At 38.1% G+C, this 8,588-nt stretch overlaps 1 non-coding gene across 1 annotated transcript; it reads right to left on the bottom strand.

Moving 5' to 3' along the window:
- Positions 1–6,693: 6,693 nt before the first annotated feature.
- Positions 6,694–6,801, bottom strand: LOC112766028 (small nucleolar RNA R71). The gene has a single exon (XR_003184064.1). It is a non-coding gene; the product is annotated as a small nucleolar RNA R71 (small nucleolar RNA).
- Positions 6,802–8,588: the final 1,787 nt, after the last annotated feature.

Below are 8,588 nucleotides of genomic sequence, written 5' to 3'. Positions count from 1 at the left end.
AGTACATGCTAAAATGATTCTATCTACTTGGTGAAAAAGTAAATAAATCTTTCAAGAACAAATATGAACTGGATTTCACTAATTCAAATCACAAAATAAAGTACAAATAACTTGCAAAAAGAAAATAGCTCATGAAAGCAGGGAACATAGAATTAAGCACTCAACCCTTACTGGTAGTGTATATCACTCTAACTCTCAAGTGTCTAGGGTCAATTCTCTACTAATCTTGCTTTCTATAGCTTGCTCTTCATCTAACAATCAACAAAAATTTAATGCACCAATACAAAAATCAAGAGGTCTTTTAAGGGTTGTAATGGGGTTAGGGTCAAGGTAGGATTGTATTTGGCCAAGTGGACTGAAATCTGAATCCTTGAAGAACTGAAGATTGATGGTTTAGAAGTTATAATAAAATCGCGTTGCAAGTATAGTTTCTAAACCAAGCAATCAACCTTTCTTACAAAAGTTTTGGTTGTCACAAGTAACAAACCCCTTTAAAATTGATAACCGAGTATTTAAACCTCGGGTCGTCTTCTCAAGGAATTGCAGGGAGGTATGTTTTAATTATTGGTTATGAGTCTTATAAATTTGGGGTTTTGGAAGTAAGGAAGAAGTATGATGAGTAATTTAAATGGCAATTAAAATAAATAAATAACTGTAAAATAGACTTTTGGCAAGGTATCAGAACTGGAAGTCCTATCTTTATCAATTGTGATGAGAATTGGATTTTAATACCACTTTGCTAACCTCTAACTATGAAGGTAATTCAGGTGGGATAATTAGCTTAATCCTCATGTCCTAGTCAATTCCTATGGAAAGACTAGAGTTATTGGAGCAACTCCCAATTTCAACCACTACTTTATTTGACAGCTCAAGCGTTACCAATTACTTAACCAAAGCCAAAAGGAAGAAAATATCTAAATTAAATTAAAAGCATTCATAAATAAAATAATCATAAACTGAAATACCTCAAATAACATTAATTAAGAAAAGTCATATGTAACATGGAAGAGTTCATAAATTAAATTGGGAAAATAAATAAAAGGAATATTGAACCTGTGATTGAAGAAGATGAAATCCTAATCCTAATATAAATCCTAATCCTAATCCTAATCCTAAGAGAGAGCAGAGAACCTCTCTCTCTAAAAACTACATCTAAAACTAAAAATTATGAGTTATAAAAGCCTGATGAGTCTCTGCATGTTCCCTGACTTTAATCTGTGTTTCTGGGCCGAAAATTGGGTTAAAATCTGGCCCAAAATCTCTGCCAGCGACTTTTGTAATTCTGCATATCGCGCACGTCACACGGACGCGTCATTCGACGTTTTTCTTTTCCATGCGGGCGCCTCGTCCATGCCTCTGCGTCGCTTCTACTTTTCCAATCCGCGCGTCCGCGTCACTCATGCGGCCGCGTCACTACGAGTTTCTTTCTTCCACGCGGTCGCGTCGCTGACGCGTACGCGTCACTTCTCGCTGGTCATCTCCTCACTTTCTTGTGTTCCTTCCATTTTTTCAAGCTTCCTTCCCAATCTCTCACTCATTCATGCCCTATAAAGCCTGAAACAATTAACACACAGATCAAGGCATCGAATGGTAATAAGAGAGGATTAAGATTAGCTAAATTAAGACTAAAGAAGCATGTTTTCAATCATGTAATAATTTTAGGAAGGAAATATAAATGCATGCTAATTATATGAATAAGTGGGTAAAGACCATGATAAAACCACACAATTAAACACATTGTAAACCATAAAATAGTGGTTTATCAACCTCCCCACACTTAAACATTATCATGTCCTCATGCTAAACTCAAGGAGACCAAATAAATGAGTAGGAAAAGGCAAGACTCATGCAATGCAACCTATGAATGTAAATGCAACTACATGCAAAGATGATTCTACCTACTTGGTGAAAAAGTAAATAAATCTTTCAAGAACAAATATGAATCAAATTCCACTAATTCAAATCATACAGTGAAAACAAGTAAACTTGTAAGAAGATGGCTCATAAAAGCAGGGAACATAGAATCAAGCATTGAACCCTTACTGGTAGTGTATATCACTCTAGTCTCTCAAGTGTCTAGGGTCAATCACTCTACTCTTCCCTAGTCATGCTTTATAAACTTTGTTCTTCATCTAACCAATCAACAAATATTTATTATACCCATGCACACATCATGAGGTCTTTTCAAGGTTGTAATGGGGCCAAGGCAAGGGTGAGGATATATGTATGGCTAAGTGAGCTATAAATTGAATCTTTGAGTAACCTGAGCTATCACCTAACATACATACATTCTATATAATTTCTAAAATCATGCCTAGCTACCCATAATTCCTACTTTTATATCACATACTCATGTGTCAACTTTTCTTTTGATTTGTGTCACATATGCATTGATCTTTTATTAACTTAACATTGGGGTAATTTTGTCCCCTTATTTATTTATCTATATTATATATATTTTTTTCTCTTTTTTTTTCTTTTCTCTTTTTTTCTTTTCTTTTATAGAGACATAAAAACTAAAATAACATATCAATGCATATGGAATTTTTTTAATTTTCTGTTTTACATGAGTAGATACCCAAATTCCCCAATATTTAGAATTAGAAACATGATACATTCCCTTATTAACCCATGTTCCCACAGTTTTTTCACACTTAGTTGATGCACAACCTCTATCTTAAGCTAACCAAAGATTCAATTGGGATATTTAATTTGTTTTTTCTGCTTAAGGCTAGTGATGTGGTTATAGAACAGAAGGGAATTAAAAAGCTCAAAGTGGCTAACAAGGGTGACATAAAAGGGTAGGTGATGAGCGGATAATTTATACACTTTTTGGCATTGTTTTTAGTATGTTTTTAGTATGATCTAGTTAGTTTTTAGTATATTTTTATTAGTTTTTAGTTAAAATTCACTTTTCTGGACTTTACTATGTGTTTGTGTGTTTTTCTGTGATTTCAGGTATTTTTTGGCTGAAATTGAGGGACCTGAGCAAAAATCTGATTCAGAGACTAAAAAGGACTGCAGATGCTGTTGGATTCTGACCTCCCTGCACTCGAAGTGGATTTTCTGGAGCTACAGAAGCCCAATTGGCGCGCTCTCAACGGCGTTGGAAAGTAGACATCCTGGGCTTTCCAGAAATATATGATAGTCCATACTTTGCCCAGGATTTGATGGTCCAAACCGGCGTTCAAAGTCACCCTCAGAAATCCCAGCGTTAAACGCCGGAACTGGCACCAAAATGGGAGTTAAACGCCCAAACTGGCATAAAAGCTGGCGTTTAACTCCAAGAAGAGTCTCTACACGAAAATGCTTCATTGCTCAGCCCAAGCACACACCAAGTGGGCCCGGAAGTGGATTTTTATGTCATTTACTCATTTCTGTAAACCTTAGGCTACTAGTTCTCTATATATAGGACCTTTTACTATTGTATTTTGATCTTTGGATCTTTGGATTATTTTTGATCCTTTGATCATCTTTGGACATCTAGTTCTTAGATCAGATCTGGGTAGCTATCTTCATTTTATGCTATCTTAGATCATTGGGAGGCTGGCCATTCGGCCATGCCTAGACCTTGTTCTTATGTATTTTCAATGGTGGAGTTTCTACACACCATAGATTAAGGTGTGGAGCTCTGCTGTACCTCGAGTATTAATGCAATTACTATTGTTCTTCCATTCAATTCCGCTTGTTCTTGTTCTAAGATATCACTTGTTCTTCAACTTGATGAATGTGATGATCCGTGACACTCATCATCATTCTCACCTATGAACGTGTGACTGACAACCACCTCCGTTCTACCTTCGATTGAGTGAATATCTCTTGGATTCTTTAACCGGAATCTTCGTGGTATAGGCAAGAACTGATGGCAGCATTCAAGAGAATCCGGAAGGTCTAACCTTGTCTGTGGTATTCTGAGTAGGATTCAATGATTGAATGACTGTGACGTGCTTCAAACTCCTAGCAGGCGGGGCGTTAGTGACAGACGCAAAAGAATCGATGGATTCTATTCCGGCCTGACCGAGAACCGACAGCTGAATTCCGCGTGCTGTGACAGAGCATATGCAATCGTTTTCACTTAGAGGATGGGAGGTAGCCATTGACAACGGTGAAACCCTACACAAGCTTGCCATGGAAAGGAATAAGAAGGATTGGATGAAGACAGTAGGAAAGCAGAGAGACGGAAGGGGAGGCATCTTCATGCGCTTATCTGAAGTTCCTACCAATGAATTACATAAGTATCTCTATCTTTATCTCTATGTTATTTTCGTTCATCACCATTATACATTTGAGTTTGCCTGACTAAGATTTACAAGATGACCATAGCTTGCTTCATACTAACAATCTCCGTGGGATCGACCCTTACTCACGTAAGGTTTATTACTTGGACGACCCAGTGCACTTGCTGGTTAGTTGTGCGAAGTTGTGTAATGCCATGGTATTGAACACCAAGTTTTTGGGGTTCATGACCGGGAATTATGAGAGTTGTGAAAAGTATTGTTCACAATTTCGCGCACCAAGTTTTTGGCGCCGTTGCCGGGGATTGTTCAGTTTGGACAACTGACGGTTCATCTTGTTGCTTCGATTAGGTATTTATTTTTTTTCGAAATTCTTGAAGATGAATTCTAGAGTTTCATGATGATTTGTTGAAGTCTGGCTGGCTGAGAATCCATGTCTAATCTCATTGGACCGAGGTTTCAACTTATCATCACAAGAGCTTGTTGATCTTTATCAATCTTGCTTTTGGAGCAGTGATCTGCTAAGGCTTGGCTGGCCTTTGGCCATGTCTAGTGTTTTGGACCGAAGCTTTCTTTGAGAGCTTGGCTGGCTGTGAAGCCATGTCTAATTCCTGGACCGGAGTCTTAGACTAGCATTGCACTGATTCCTGGAATTATCATTAAGAATTTTGATACCTTTTTCCACTTAATTTTCGAAAAACACAAAAAAAAATTAAAAAAATCATAAAATCCAAAAATATTGTATGAGTCTAGTGTTTCATTCTAAGTTTGGTGTCAATTGCATGCATTCATTCATGTGTCTTAAGGATCTTCAAGTAATTCTTGATGATTTTCGTGCTATGATCTTTGAATTCAATTGACTTGAGTGTTTTGTGTGTCTCATATGCATATTCCTTTTGTTAGTGTCAGTAGTATACAAACTGCTAAGTTTGGTGTCTTGCATGCATTGTTATTTGATTCTTGTTGCATTTTGATTTTTCCTTATTATTAAAAATCCAAAAATATTTTTAATTTGTGTCTTCTCAGGTCAATAATACAGAGAATTGAAGATTCAGAACATTCAGCAGAGGAATTGCACAGAAAAAGCTGGGCGTTCAAAACGCCCAGTGAAGAAGGATAGACTGGCGTTTAAACGCTAGCCAGGGTACTTGGTTGGGCGTTTAACGCCCAAAAAGGTATAGTTTTGGGCGTTAAATGCCAGAATGTGCACCATTCTAGGCGTTTAACGCCAGGATGGCACAAGGGGGAAGATTCTGTTTTTCAATGCAATTTTTTTTCAGTTTTCAAAGTTTTTCAAAATCAAATCTTTTTCAAATCATATCTTTTCAATCAAATCTCTTTCAAATTCAATTTCTTTCTATTTTCAAAGATACTTACTATCAATTAATGATTTGACTCAACATTTCAAGTATGTTGCCTTTTCTGTTGAGAAAGGTTTAATGTTTGAATCATATCTTTTCTTGATAGCCAAGTTTTTTTTAATTTTCAAAATCAAATCTTTTTAAAATATTTTTCAAATCATATCTTCTCAATCACATTTTTTTTAACCAATCATGTCTTCTTAACCACATCTTTTTCAAAATAGTTTTCAATCAAATCTTTTTGATTTCTAATTTCAAAATCTTTTTCAAAAATCACTTTATTTCTTTCCCACTTTCATTTTCAAAAATTAAGTAATGTTTTTCAAAAATGTTTTAAAAAATCTTTCACTTAATTTTCGAAAATTACTTCCCTCCTTCTCACATCCTTCTATTTATGGACTAACACTATTCCTTAATGCAAAATTTGAACTCCATCTCCTGTGATAAGTTTGAATTTCTCTACTTCTGTCTTCTACTCTTCTTTTCCTCTGACACTTCAAGGAATCTCTATACTGTAACATAGAGGATTCCACATTTCTTGTTCTCTTCTCTCTCATATGAGCAGGAGCAAAGACAAAGGCATTCTTGTTGAGGCTGATCCTGAACCTGAAAGGACCTTGAAGAGAAAGCTAAGAGAAGCCAAAGCACAACTCTCTTTAGAGGACCTGACCGAATTCTTCAAAGGAGAAGAACACATGGCAGCTGAAAACAACAATGCCAACAATGCAAGGAAGGTGCTGAGTGACTTTACTGCACCTACTCCCGACTTCTATGGGAGAAGCATCTCTATCCCTGCCATTGGAGCAAACAACTTTGAGCTTAAGCCTCAATTAGTTTCTCTAATGCAACAGAATTGCAAGTTCCATGGACTTCCATTGGAAGATCCTCATCAGTTTTTAGCTGAATTCTTGCAAATCTGTGACACAGTCAAGACTAATGGGGTTGACCCTGAGGTCTACAGACTTATGCTATTCCCCTTTGCTGTAAGGGACAGAGCTAGAACATGGTTGGATTCTCAACCTAAAGAAAGCCTGGACTCTTGGGAAAAGCTAGTCAATGCCTTCTTGGCAAAGTTCTTTCCACCTCAAAAATTGAGTAAGCTTAGAGTGGAAGTCCAAACCTTCAGACAGAAGGAAGGAGAATCCCTCTATGAAGCTTGGGAAAGATACAAACAATTAATCAGAAAGTGCCCTTCTGATATGCTTTCTGAATGGAGCATCATAGGTATTTTCTATGATGGTCTCTCTGAACTGTCCAAGATATCTTTGGATAGCTCGGCTGGAGGATCTCTTCATCTGAAGAAGACGCCTACAGAGGCTCAAGAATTGCTTGAAATGGTTGCAAATAACCAATTCATGTACACTTCTGAAAGAAATCCTGTGAACAATGGGACTAGTCAGAAGAAAGGAGTTCTTGAGATTGACACTCTGAATGCCATATTGGCTCAGAACAAGATATTGACCCAACAAGTCAATATGATTTCTCAAAGTCTGTCTGGAATGCAAAATGCACCAAGCAGTACTAAGGAAGCTTCATCTGAGGAAGAAGCTTATGATCCTGAGAATCCTTCAATAGAAGAGGTGAATTACATGGGAGAACCCTATGGAAACACCTATAATCCTTCATGGAGAAACCATCCAAATTTTTCATGGAAGGATCAACAGAGACCTCAACAAGGTTTCAACAACAATAATGGTGGAAGAAACAGGTTTAGCAATAGCAAGCCTTTTCCATCATCTTCTCAGCAACAGACAGAGAAGAATACCTCTGACTTAGCAACCATGGTCTCTGATCTGATCAAAACCACTCAAAGTTTCATGACTGAAACAAGGTCCTCCATTAGAAACTTGGAAGGACAAGTGGGTCAGCTGAGCAAGAAAATTACTGAACTCCCTCCTAGTACTCTTCCAAGTAATACAGAAGAAAATCCAAAAGGAGAGTGCAAGGCCATCAACATGGCCGAATTTTGGGAGGAAGAAGAGGCAGTGAACGCCACTGAGGAAGGCCTCACTGGGCGTCCACTGGCCTCCAATGAGTTCCCCAATGAGGAACCATGGGAATCTGAGGCTCAAACTGAGACCATAGAGATTCCATTGGACTTACTTCTGCCATTCATGAGCTCTGATGAGTATTCTTCCTCTGAAGAGGATGAGTATGTCACTGAGGAGCAAGTTGCTAAATACCTTGGAGCAATCATGAAGCTAAATGACAAGTTATTTGGAAATGAGACTTGGGAGGATGAACCCCCTTTGCTCACCAAGGAACTGGATAACGTGTCTAGGTAGAAACTGCCTCAAAAGAGACAGGATCCTGGGAAGTTTTCAATACCTTGTACCATAGGCACCATGACCTTCAAGAAGGCCTTGTGTGACTTAGGGTCAAGCGTAAACCTCATGCCTCTCTCTGTAATGGAGAAGTTAGGGATCTCTGAGGTGCAAGCTGTAAAAATCTCACTAGAGATGGCAGACAATTCAAGAAAACAAGTCCATGGACTTGTAGAGGATGTTCTGGTTAAAGTTGAAGACCATTACATCCCTACTGATTTCATAGTCTTAGAGACTGGGCAGTGCATGGATGAATCCATCATCCTTGGCAGACCCTTCCTAGCCACAGCAAAGGCTGTGATTGATGTTGATAGAGGAGAGTTGATCATTCAAGTGAATGCAGAATCCTTGGTGTTCAAAGCCCAAGGATATCCCTTTGTCACCATGGAGAGGAAGCATGAAGAGCTCCTCTCAAAACAGAGCCAAACAGAGCCCCCACAGTCAAACTCTAAGTTTGGTGTTGGGAGGCCACAACCAAATTCTAAGTTTGGTGTTGAACCCCCACATTCACACTCTAAGTTTGGTGTTGGGAGGTTCCAACATGGCCCTGAGCATTTCTGAGGCTCCATGAGAGTCCTCTGTCAAGCTATTGACATTAAAGAAGCGCTTGTTGGGAGGCAACCCAATGTTATATTTTATCTATTTTATTTTGTTATTTTCTCTTTTTT

The sequence above is a fragment of the Arachis hypogaea genome, chromosome 2 (assembly GCF_003086295.3).
Source record: "Arachis hypogaea cultivar Tifrunner chromosome 2, arahy.Tifrunner.gnm2.J5K5, whole genome shotgun sequence".
In the NCBI taxonomy this organism is placed as follows: Eukaryota; Viridiplantae; Streptophyta; class Magnoliopsida; order Fabales; family Fabaceae; genus Arachis; species Arachis hypogaea.
Note: the sequence above shows the minus strand (reverse complement) of the source record. Positions and strands in the feature narration are given on the sequence as shown.